The following is a 12,500-nucleotide window of genomic DNA, read 5'->3' as shown; positions in this document are numbered from 1 at the left end:
CAGTTGACTTTTGTATCTACTCTATACTGCCTAACAGCAAAATAAAGAGTACTTGAAACATTTGCCAACGACACAGTTATCATGGCAAAAGATGTATCTCTGTCTAAGCTTCTAGAAAAAGTACATGTAGCGGTCAACAAGATCTACAAAAGCATTAGAGACTGGACAATACAGCTTAACAGCTCCAAATCGGTCAATGTTAATATTGCGTTGCGGCGAAATGACATAAACCTAATTATATCACTTGACGGATGCCCCATTCATCAAGCAAAAAATTATAAACATCATATTAGACAACAAGCTGAACAGATTAGAGTCATTAAAAAGTCAAACAATTGTACTATATAGACGGAAAATATTATCAAGTTGGCCTAAAATCAAAAAGATTGGTTTCAGTCAATCATAAAGCCAATTTGAACCTATGGGGTGCAAATATGGGGTTGCACTAAAATATTAAACCAATTGGTAACCTAACGCGCCCAAAACAAAATTCTAACGTTAATTGTCAATTCAACAAAACTACACGATTTTGTTTAATGTATAAGTATATTCTAAACTTAGCTTAAGTTTTACGATACTATTCGAAAGCTTACGATACTATATATAAAGCTTTCTGAAAGATAAGATGTTATTCATATTCTGAATTGAGATATCTTTCAGAACGCAAAATAGGCTAATTTTTTCGTTAAAACGTCGGATAAATGAACTTGTAAGTAAACCCAAATATATAATATAAGTACACTTTTGAGGTTTGAAATTACAGAGAAAATTATTTAGAAAATCCCGAAAATCAGTTTGAATTAGCTCGTACTAAAATAGCTGCTAACGTGTTGGACATGTTTTAAATAAAAACTTAGAAACATAGAAAAACATAGAAAGTAATTTAGTTTTATTTTAATTTAGGAAATATATATTGATGTATTGATCCCGTAATCGCTTTGCTTGTGTATTAACGTAAGTACAACAGAACAGTAGTAATAAATTAATTTGTAAATTAGATTGTACTAAGTATATCTAATGTAAGATATAATTAATAAAAAATAATGTCTATTGAGGTTATATCGAGACAATAACGAAAAAAATTGTCGGTCCGTCCCTGTGGCCCTGGTCCAGATATCCCAGCCTCAGACTTCGGCGTCCTTCTCTGTTTCTCGCGTCGTCTCTCTCCGACAGGAAGTCGCAGACGATTCGGATTCGTTGCCATTCGCGTTCGAACGGTCGTTTTGCGTGGCGTCTGTTTTTCAATTTGGCGTCGAGACTCATTTCCCCATCGTGTGTCCTCTCTCCAGTTGTCGTCACGCCATCAAGACGGTCCACGATTGACCGGATAAATGGGACCGGGAAAACATCGGTTCGATCCTCTCCTTGGAAATTTCCACCGTTTACGTTCGAAGTGTTGGTAGTTTTCCAGTGATACCAGATTTTCTCGACGGGAAGCCAGACAAGGTGCGGTTTTAACGTATGTGATGTGCTAGACAGAAACGGACACACGGGAAATTCGAGACGGTAAGTTTTAAATTCAATCAAGCACGCGTGTACGATAGTTCGACGCTGTCGATCCAGAACCTGCGAATTATTGATGGATCAGGACCTGTTCTGGCTCCGTCTCATGATTTATAACCTCCGAGAATGTCTAGCATCTGTTAATGCTTCTTTCGAAGTGGCCTGGGCTTCGATGTAGCGGATACGACTCATTTTGTTTGGACGGTTTTTAATATCGACAATATGCGGTGCTTAAACTTTAGTTGTCTCATTAATTCCACTTTAGCTCTATATAGTTTGATATAACGCGCTTGAATTATATTTTGAATATATTAAAGCATCATGATATACTAATCAATAATGCCTTCAAATCACTTGGTATAATAAATTTACCAATTCGAAATTACATAATGGACTAGAATTATTATCTAATTATACACATCTTAAAGGAAATATATATCATTACAGATCAATATTTAATATTATGAGGCAATAATATTTTGACTTTTGACGTTTATCATTTAAAGTGATTTTAGTGAACTATGAAGCAATTTAAGATACATATGGGTGCTTTTACATGGCAACATTTAATATTTTTCCAAAGATTAAAAACATTTTCTGATAACTGTCGACTAACTTTCAAAAAACACTGGAGGAACTTAATGAAACTAAAAATAATGGGCACACATCAAGTTTATAACACTAAAATACTTTTATAATTCTATATAATTGGAATTTATTTGTAGTTGAAGTTCTGTCTTTATCGTTCATTTTTTACCATGCATAATTTCAATGGAACCTTTAGTATATAGCGCTTTTTCTCACATACTTCACACATGAATATTTGTAATCCAATAAGACACCATTTCAACGGAGTTTTCATCTTGCTGTTAAATTTATGAACCTTTTTGTCGTAGAGCTTTGTTGAAAACCTTGGTTGTGTAAGATTTTGACTCATTGAGAAACCCCTTTTCTCTATGGGTGCTTGTATATGGCAATATTTAATATTTTTTGAAAAATTAAAAACATTTTCTGATAAATGTCGACATAACTTTCAAGAAACACTGGAGGAACTTAATGAAACTGAAAATAATGTGCACCCGTCAAGTTTATAGCACTAAATACTTTTCTGATTCTGTATAATTAGAATTTATTTATTATATTATTTTACCATGCATAATTTCAATGGAATCTTTAAAATATATATAGTTTATTTTCTCGCATACTTCACACGAATATTTGTAATCTAATGAGGCATCATTTCAACGGAGTTTTCATCTTGCTGTTAAATTTATGAACCTTTTTGTCGTAGAGCGTTGTTGAAAACCTTCGTTGTATAAGATTTTGATTCAGTTGATGAGAAACCCCTTTTTTCTTTAATGCATATGAAATCACGATTGTAATAAGAGCAATACTTATTCAAGCAGAAAACACAAAAACCGGGAGATGATGTTCCCTCAAATATTTCCCCAAATACATCCACTATTCATTTGTTCTGGTTGGTGCCATATGGTCCCGCTAAACATTAGTTTATATTACTACATATACTTATTAGAACCGATTGTTTTGTTGTACTAGTACCAATAGACAAGCAGGAATAAACACATCAGTATCTGTGAGACTTATTATAAGAGTGGCCGTCAGAAAGTTGTATTTGTAAAACATTTTTCTATAGTTGCATTATTCCACAAAATTTTACCCAAACCTTAATATAAAAACTTAAATTATAAAAATTGTCTCTATATTTCGCAGAATGATTAATACCATTAAAAATATACATATATATATGAAATATTGGTCATTTATCGGATATCGCAAATGAATTTATAATCCTGACCTTTAAAAATCCTGACCCGCTATAAATGAAGAGTAAAAAGTTAGTTGTTATAGTTAAAAATATCGTGCTATGCCATCTTTTAAGTTATAATATTACTAAATTCGGTAAAATATAGAATTATATAATGTTTAACAACGATTTTTTTCATATTTGGTTTGAAAAATGTATCTTATATAAATAGTATAGTGTTAGTTTTCTGTATTTATTTTGATAAGCGATATCTATTGGTGAATATGCGAAATATAAATGTCAACAGTTAAATTCGATGGTTTTGATAGTTCTCTATAGAAAATTATTTATTTTATATATTTTTTATAACATCTTTATCAGATACGCTTATTACATTCTTTATTTTACATTAATTTATTACTACTTTTCATTTGTACTTGGATTAATTCACTAAAGGTATACACTTTATATAAGTTCGTATGATTTGGTTCGCTTCAATCTCCTGGCATCCTGCGCGCCGTCCAGCAGTTATATTGCTTCCACGATAGTATGATTTAGTAATCTTCTTTCGTGTTTCAAGGCGAAATCTTGGATAACTTCGCAAATCCATTTGATTTCCAGGTCATCGTGCAGTTCTTCGTTGGTTACGTAGAGATAGGCATTGGTAAAGTTATTTTATATATCAGTGTTTTATATTTAGTGTTATTGAGTAATTGATTACCGACACTAATTATAGAACGTTCCAATTTCATATTCGACATTCGTTATTTTGGTTGTTCGCTTATAAGCAATCTGCCGCGGAAATCTCTCTAAAACTTTGGAAACTTAGAGTGATTATACTTTGTCCTAATCCTAATTCCTGGCTTCTATGGTTCAAAAGCAGTGATGTTAATGACATAGATCAGCCTGGAGGATCAAAACAGTTCGATGGCAATGAATTGGCAAGAGTTAATGGACGAAAATTCAGTTCAAGTTCTCAAAAAACTCATAGACAGCTGAAAAAGTCGAGTTTTTTGTGGCATATTGTGCTCCGCGATCAAAATTGGATCTACGGTGATAATTTCAAACGCAAGGTCTTGGATTAACTCTAGAGAGCCATCCAGATTGACACGAAAACGGAATAATCAAGGTCATGATATATTTCTGTACATATAGTAGGGTTATCAAGGTGTGACGTATTATATTAGGTGCTACTCATTGAAACTGTTATTGTAGAAAAATATCTTCAATAACGATTAACAGGTGTGAAGTCATCCGCTTTCATGAGTTCGCTTGGTCATATTTTGCAAAAGTTGTGAAGGAGATACTGTTGCAATTCGAATGAGTTCAAACATTCATTTAACAATATTTGATGTAACTTCGCAAAAAAAACTCTAGCACATTTTATCTTCTAGTGCTCTATTGGTGTTAAATCACAAAATCACCAGACTAACATTGTATTTAATATTTGATTTCTATTACACTATGCTGGTGGTTCTTTAAGCTCAAACTGTTGTAAACGTTGGGCTAATAGACATTTATACCGATATCTGTCTTCCTGTACTTCCTTGACATACTAATTGAAGCTGATTTTACCACCGTCACCATCTTATTTTATAAATGATTTAAGCGATTGTGCCTAACACGAATACTGCACATTTATTTGTGTTATGTGGTTGTCGTTGATAGCGTTTGTACTATATTTACAGTTCTCAACATCGTTACTTCTAGCGTCTAATGCAATATCATGACCAAATATAGTCAACGTTAATATTTCACATTTAATGTTATCACTGGCACAGAATTAGTACAATGTTGGTCCAAGACCTTGTGGTACACCTGCATATATAGGACTCAAATCTAAATATTTGCCTGTAATTTGTTCTTTATATTATGAATACTAATGAAAAATTATTGGAATTTATTTATTGAAATATATTTTTATTTTCACAGTTCATTATTAGTTTAATATTGCGTTGCGGCGAAATGATATAAACCTAATTGTATCACTTACAGATGCCCGATTCATCAAGTAAAATCAGCTAAATACGTCGAAATACACCTCGATTTTATGTTAATTTACATCATTTTAGGCAAAAAGTTTAGACAAAACAGATTAGACTCATTAAAAAGTAAAGCAACTGTACTGGATATACGGAAGATACTCTCAACTTGGCCTAAAAACAAAAAGATTGGTTTCAGTCATTCATAAAGCCAATTTGAACCTATGGGGTGCAAATATGGGGTTGCACTAAAATATTAAACCAACTGGTAACCTAACGCGCCCAAAACAAAATTCTAACGTTAATTGTCAATTCAACAAAACTACACGATTCTGTTTAATATATAAGTATATTCTAAACTTAGCTTAAGTTTTACGATACCATTCGAATGTGTTTTTACATTCTCATTGGTATGTAGGAAACGAACTATACATAAGGCTTTCTGAAAGATAAGATGTTATTCATATTCTGAAATGAGATATCTTTCAGAACACAAAATAGGCTAATTTTTTCGTTAAAACGTCGGATAAATGTACTTGTAAGTAAACCCAAATATAAAATATAAATACATTTTTGAGGTTTGAAATTACCGAGAAAATTATTTAGAAAATCCTGAAAATCGGTTTGAATTAGCTCGCACTAAATCACCAGACTAATCTTGTATTTAATATTTAATTTCTATTATACTATGCTGGTGATTCGTTAAGCTCAAACTGTTGTAAACGTTGGGCTAATAGACATTTCTACCGATATCTGTCTTCCTGTACTTCCTTGACATACTAATTGAATCTGATTTTACCACCGTCACCATCTTATTTTATAAATGATTTTAAGCGATTGTGCCTAACACGAATACTACACATTTATTTGTGTTATCTGGTTGTCGTTGATAGCCTTTGTTACTATATTTACAGTTCTCAACATCGTTACTTCTAGCGTCTAATGCAATATCATGACCAAATATAGTCATCGTTGATATTTCACATTTATTGTTATCACTGGCACAGAATTAGTACAATGTTGGTCCAAGACCTTGTGGTACACCTGCATATATAGGACTCAAATCTAAATATTTGCCTTTAATTTGTTCTTTATATTATGAATACTAATGAAACATTATTGGAATTTATATATTGAAATATAGTTTTATTTTCACAGTTCATTATTAGTTTGTTTTATTCGCCGCTTTATGACTAAAATTGGGTAGCTTTCAGAATTGGCACAAAAGGCCAACAGAGATAGAGACATAAAAGACAAATTATACAATACAGAGCTGGAGAAAGTCCGAAATGTAACGTTGAATTGTTTTGTTTTAACTATTCGAAACCGGTATAAAATTAAATTGTTTCATACATGATTTACTAATCAAATATTACACGAAAGCATCTCTAAATTATGGAGCCATTGAAAACAATTCAGCCTTCGGTTCATTATTTATGACCTTCAAGCATTTCGAGTATCTACTAATGCGCTTTTTTGAAACAACGTAGTCGATGGGAGAGCCGGCCGGCCAGCTTCGGTGGAGTTGTTTCGTCTTCCATTCGGAACTTTTTAACAATCTCATTAATTTCTGCTGCAGTTGTCTTTGCTTTACACAAATGAAGCTTATTTCCCAACCAGGACAATTTTACTAGTGCGGTTTCGATATAAAATTGATTACGTCAGAAACGGGCGGCATGGAATTGGATTTCGAAAGTTTCATCATTCATATTATTTTTTTCATATCATTAATTTTCTTTATATTGAAACAATTTATTGCCCTAAAAAGCTTATATTTTGCTTTCATGTTTTCAATAATTAAATGTTAATGGAAACTTTTGGAATGCAATGTTTAGTTTCTAATCATTTTTTTTAATTTTTACATCTTATATTAGATATTCTTAGTATAATTTTATTTTACGAATTACTTCATTGCTTTTGTTGCACTTACCTCAACACATAAGCAAAACAAGAATGGGTTACATCGTTACACTTACACACTATAAAAATTTGTATAGTTTGGCTCGCTTCAATCTTCTGATTTTCTAACTATCGACTGAAAATAGTCGAAACAGTCGATAGTCGCAAGACAGTCGAAACAAAAAACTAGCGACTGAAAATAGTTATGACTATTTTCAGATAAATGCGCAGTTCGACCGGTTGATGTCAGTCGAGGGTGTACGAACCCTTTCCTGTATAAATTGGGAGAGAGGAAAGGACGGAGATAACTGCTTGGAGCAGTTAATTTTATATGTGCTTATTTTATCTAACGGTAGTATAAGCGAGACGGAGATGTATATATTTCTTCACGTACTAACTTTAAAAAGAATAGGAAAAATAATTACTGAATCCAATATCATAAAATTAATAATTTCATTTCAAACCAAGTAGAATTCTTTTATATTTGAATATTTTGTAGATCTGTAAAAAGGAATTGAATATTTTTATGGAATGGAATAATACCCCACGAATATTTTATCGTATTTAAATATGTTAATTGCTGTTTTCAAATAATATACTATAATAAATATAGACAATACAGTAGAGCTAAAACAAAACCTAAAAACTAAAAATGTACAATAACCATAAATATTAAATAAAAATTAAACATATACCTATCATAGAATATACTCATTCATGACATAACTAAAAATGATCGCACAATAACTACTAGAGCGTTTCTAAATAAAGTAAATGCTTTATTTATTATTGATCGGAAATATGTATTAACAAGAATCGAGAAAATAATCAAAATATTACTTATTATTGCCATGAAAATAGTTAAAAAAGTATTTTACTAATTATCATTCAAATTTTTAGACTTGAAACAATCTTGAAAAATATCGTTCCAAAATGCTGCTTTATTAATATACAATGTTTTGTTATTTAGAAGCAAACTACCAAAAAATCATAAAACTATATATAGTACATTAAAATCTATGTAAACATAAATTGGGTACATTTTTTCAAGGTCACAGCTAGGACGACTGAGCCGGAATGTTAGAAATTAGTTGAATGAAACTAGTAAAACCATAAATAGTAACTAAAAGTACACGACTGAAACAGTCGATAGTAAGTTGTAACAAAATCAGTCGGACTGAAAACAGTCACTGGTAAAAAGTAGTAAAATCAGTCGAACCAAAAATGAAACAGTCGATAGTAAAGTAGTCAATTACTTAACAGTCGATAGTCGATTTCAGTCGATTGTTCCCAACACTAGTTATTTTGTTATAGTTGGTATATATTTCATGTTTTAAGGTAAAATCTTGAATTAACTTGAACTTAGAAATTATAAAATAGGTTAAAAATGAATTATTGTATTTGTCTGAAGTCTACTCCGAAAAGTATTTATAAAACCAAAAACTATTCATACGGAAGTTTATAGGGAAGTGTCTTCTCTGAAAATAGTTGTAGAGATTACTTTCGGGGCTTGACATACGATGAAGGACACAAAACGTTCAAAATGGAAATTAGCAAACACAGGAAATATGCAAAATAAAAGAAGATTTTGTGAGAATTATTAAATTCTGATAAATCCACTATCTTTAAAAGTTTGAAAGCTATTGAAATTACTTAAAAATATATAAAAAGTAGAAGATATATATTTGTATTGTGTTATTATTGGAGAAATATTTACCCTTTTAAAGCTTTGTATCTGATGGGACCAAGAGATTGTTTTATTTTATAAATTTGAGATAATTTACTTGATAAAAAACAAGATTATATAACTTCTGAAGAACATATTTGGGTATTTATTCATGTTTTTATAGAAATAAAGTCATATTGTTAATAAAAAAAGGTATTTTTCATACATGCAAAATATATAATATCCGTATAAAGCTATATTATCTGACGACGATAGTACAACAAAAAAAGAGAGAGGAAGAAAGTAAGGCTCTCGTTTTCTACTCATAGGTAAATACGGTGTGATTTATTGTCAGCGTTATCCAATGAATAAGTAAAGTTCGTTTACGTGTCTGTATTCAATATGGATGGAACACAATGGCGCAAATTTCGTTCTGGGGTTGCTCGTATAAAAGGGGGTCTCCGAAAGAATGATGATATTTTGGGGTGGTCCCTTTATGTTTGCTCTGTGTGCGGGGTATTTTTTTTGGCCGTTCGCTCTCATTCTTCGCGACGGATATACGGTAGGTTTATGACGTAGGTGGATATATCATCATTACATGCTTCCTCTACTCATTGGACCGCCGAGGAAAATGTTTAGCTTGTTGCTCGGCTTTTGCATCGGGCCCGAACTTTACGAGAATTGATAGTGAACTAATGATTTAATTCAAGTCAGTTCTTCTTTTTAAGAAATGCTATCGGTGAGAATTTCTTAGTTGGGCAACCATTCCATGGTCAATCGAGAACTATAATCTGTCCAAGGTAGCAGTGAAATTACGTCATCTCAGTTAATAATGTCAAAACGGTGCAATATTGCCGCTTTTAACGTTGACCTTTTATTGCAGATTTAGTTTATTTTAGCCGCGATATATAACAACATTCTAATGTAAATAAAACAATAAACCAAAAATGTTATAACATATATTTTGTTTTAATATTATAGCACAACAGCTAATGCATATATTATCGAAGGACTTAAACTACAGTTAATTAAACAGTCACAAGAGTTTATAGGTTATAGTTGTTTTATTATATTTACATTGAACTATGTTTCTTAACCACCTAATAATTTTATATCCAAGTAATGTATTTTGATTTCATTAGAGAACGTATTTACCTTTTAATGTTTAGTTCTTGTTTCCTTGCTTGTTGGGATTTCTGGAAAATTATTCCCATATCTCTGTATTTCTTCTTAGTTTCTTCTGTTACCACCTGTGTACATTTTTCTTGATAAAATTAGATATAATCACTGCATTCTCCCTAATGCATTTTCCATATCTTCAAAACAGTTAGTATTCATATTCTCCCCGAAAATTTTAACCAAATGCTTATATATATTCTGAACTCTCTCGTTCAGTTCTTGCCTGTATATTTACTATACTAATTCTTTGCCACATGTCAAAACTCATTTAATTGTATATGTAGTGATAAGGAAGAAGACATTACATTATGTAACCATATTATTCAGGCATCTGATCTGCTGTGTATCTTTTTTCAAGCATGTTCTGTTCTGTTTCTGGCCTAAACCAAAACAACGTTTATTGGTTTATAACCTCTTATCAGTAACGTGTTAAAGAATTGCGTTCTGATCATATCAGACAGCATTGTATCTTTTTTAACTGGAATAAAATGAGAACGAAAATGCTATCTGGTATTAGAACGAATTTATAAACTGCAGTACATTATACATCTTGATGACGTGCGTTCACTGCTACTTAGGATAGACTATAATAGCTACTTTTTAATATTCTAGCTTTATCTTTAGAGCATTGAATCAACAGCATTTATGAATAAAGCAAATGAGAACGATTGTTGCAGTTATTTGATGCTTTGAACTCTGATCATCAATCCGGCTGTCAAAATTGGTTTTAGTTTTGGGATTCGTACATGATGATAGTACTTCGCTCTCACAACGGTTGTCAGTTGACGACGTTATTTTTGTGCTATTATTGTGCTTCGGAACGTGTGAAAATGCAGAGACAATTTCACAAAATCGATTCAGGATGTTTTTGTTACATTTGTTGATGTTATACAACCAGTAAACGTGGAAAAGCGTCATAAATTCACTGAAAGATGCATACATAAAGTACTTTTTTGCTGTTGTAGGAGTAATCACCGACAAGCCATGGGTACCGTAATTGTTGCAGAGCAAGCAACGCGTGCAGAGCAAAGATGTACAAGTAGTCACTTGGTGAAAATGTATACTTGTAGATTTCTGTGCCAATATTAATCTGCATATTTCACGTAGGACCAAATCTATACTAGATCTAGAAAATCAACTCAATATATTTATTATGTGATCAACATATAGATATTTATTAACGAACAAGACAAATCACATGTACCAGCACTAAAATCCTATTCTACATTGAATTCTAAAATTGTTTTGGGTTTTGTTGACTATTTAAGCAATTGTTTATGGAACAAAATTGTATATAACATATTTATTAAATGTATATTAATATTAAATAACTAGAAAGCCCAGAATTTAGATTGATAGAGTAAATGTACAAACATTATTTAATAATATACTTACAGTTACGAGACTAGGTTATGGAATATTAACCATCATACCACATGAATCATCAATTATTTTAATAATAATTATGCAATATGTTTTTTAAACAATAAATATAAAATATTTTCAGATTTTTTTGGAACCAGACGATTGAAATTCTAAGAAAACACTTGTTTATATTACAGTTTTTGTTTATGTAAATAACACATATAGTAACACCCACAGTATTGTTCAAATATAGAAATAAATACAATTATAGTTACTTAAGTCTGTTTTCGAAATATGACTTTGTTAGACTATTTTGAAGCAAAGGACAAATCGCACTGCAAAAATAATATCGAAAAGTTGGAGGGTCGCTATAATAACCCTTGAAGGAAATTATGTTGTATAAAAAAACTAATTTTGAAAAATGTGTTTTACTATGGTAGGCCGGGGACTTTTCAATTTACTTATTATATGCATTAGATTTACTATAATGTTAAAATAAATTATATTTGATAATAGTATTTTTGTTTAGTTATTTTATTTCAACTAGAATTTTGTTATACGTCAAAGCCAAACCGAACTAAAACCTAAAGTTGATACGGCAACATTGCGACGTTCTGACGTCACAAATTTAGATGATGTATATATAAAACTTCTTTGGATAGACTAGTTTTTTGTCACGTATTTTCTGAAACCAATAAACAACTTCTTCGCTTTTACGTTGCCAAACCTTTTTCTAATTTCTAATTCCCTTCTCTTGTAATGAAATAAATTACGTTAAACCTTAAAACACACTCAAACGCCCTAAATACTTCAACAATAACATAAATAAACCTGATAAAAAAGACGACACCATAATCATAAACAACGACGACGAGAAGAAAGTTAAAAACGCCCTGAGAATTGGAGCGGCGAAAAAGCATGGCTCTTCCCGAAAATGGCCGGGTCCCCTCGTTACGAGAATCCTCTCCTGGATCATTAAGAGCCGTGGTTGCGTCGTCCGCGTGTCGGAGATAGAGGGCGGCGCGAAGGTGCGAGCGAGACGGACGACATCGATCTGAATCTAGTCGCCACATGTAGACTGTCACACAGGCCGAGATGGAATTTATTTAAGTCGTTAAACCGTTACAAAAACCAAATGAAG

General features: G+C 31.6%; 1 long non-coding RNA gene across 1 annotated transcript in view; it reads left to right on the top strand.

The window, feature by feature from the left end:
• Positions 1 to 1,199: 1,199 nt before the first annotated feature.
• The window catches only part of LOC143195905 (uncharacterized), a 58,636-nt gene continuing 47,335 nt past the window's right edge, over positions 1,200 to 12,500 (top strand). Inside the window, exon 1 of the long non-coding RNA XR_013005610.1 lies at positions 1,200 to 1,506. This is a non-coding gene — a long non-coding RNA (uncharacterized LOC143195905). The remainder of the gene's footprint in view (positions 1,507 to 12,500) is intronic.

Source organism: Rhynchophorus ferrugineus, unplaced genomic scaffold (genome assembly GCF_030347505.1).
Source record: "Rhynchophorus ferrugineus isolate W39M unplaced genomic scaffold, kcgeb_rfMv2 rfM4, whole genome shotgun sequence".
Lineage (NCBI taxonomy): Eukaryota > Metazoa > Arthropoda > Insecta > Coleoptera > Curculionidae > Rhynchophorus > Rhynchophorus ferrugineus.
The sequence above is the reverse complement of the archived record's forward strand: the minus strand, read 5'-3'. Positions and strand labels throughout refer to the sequence as shown.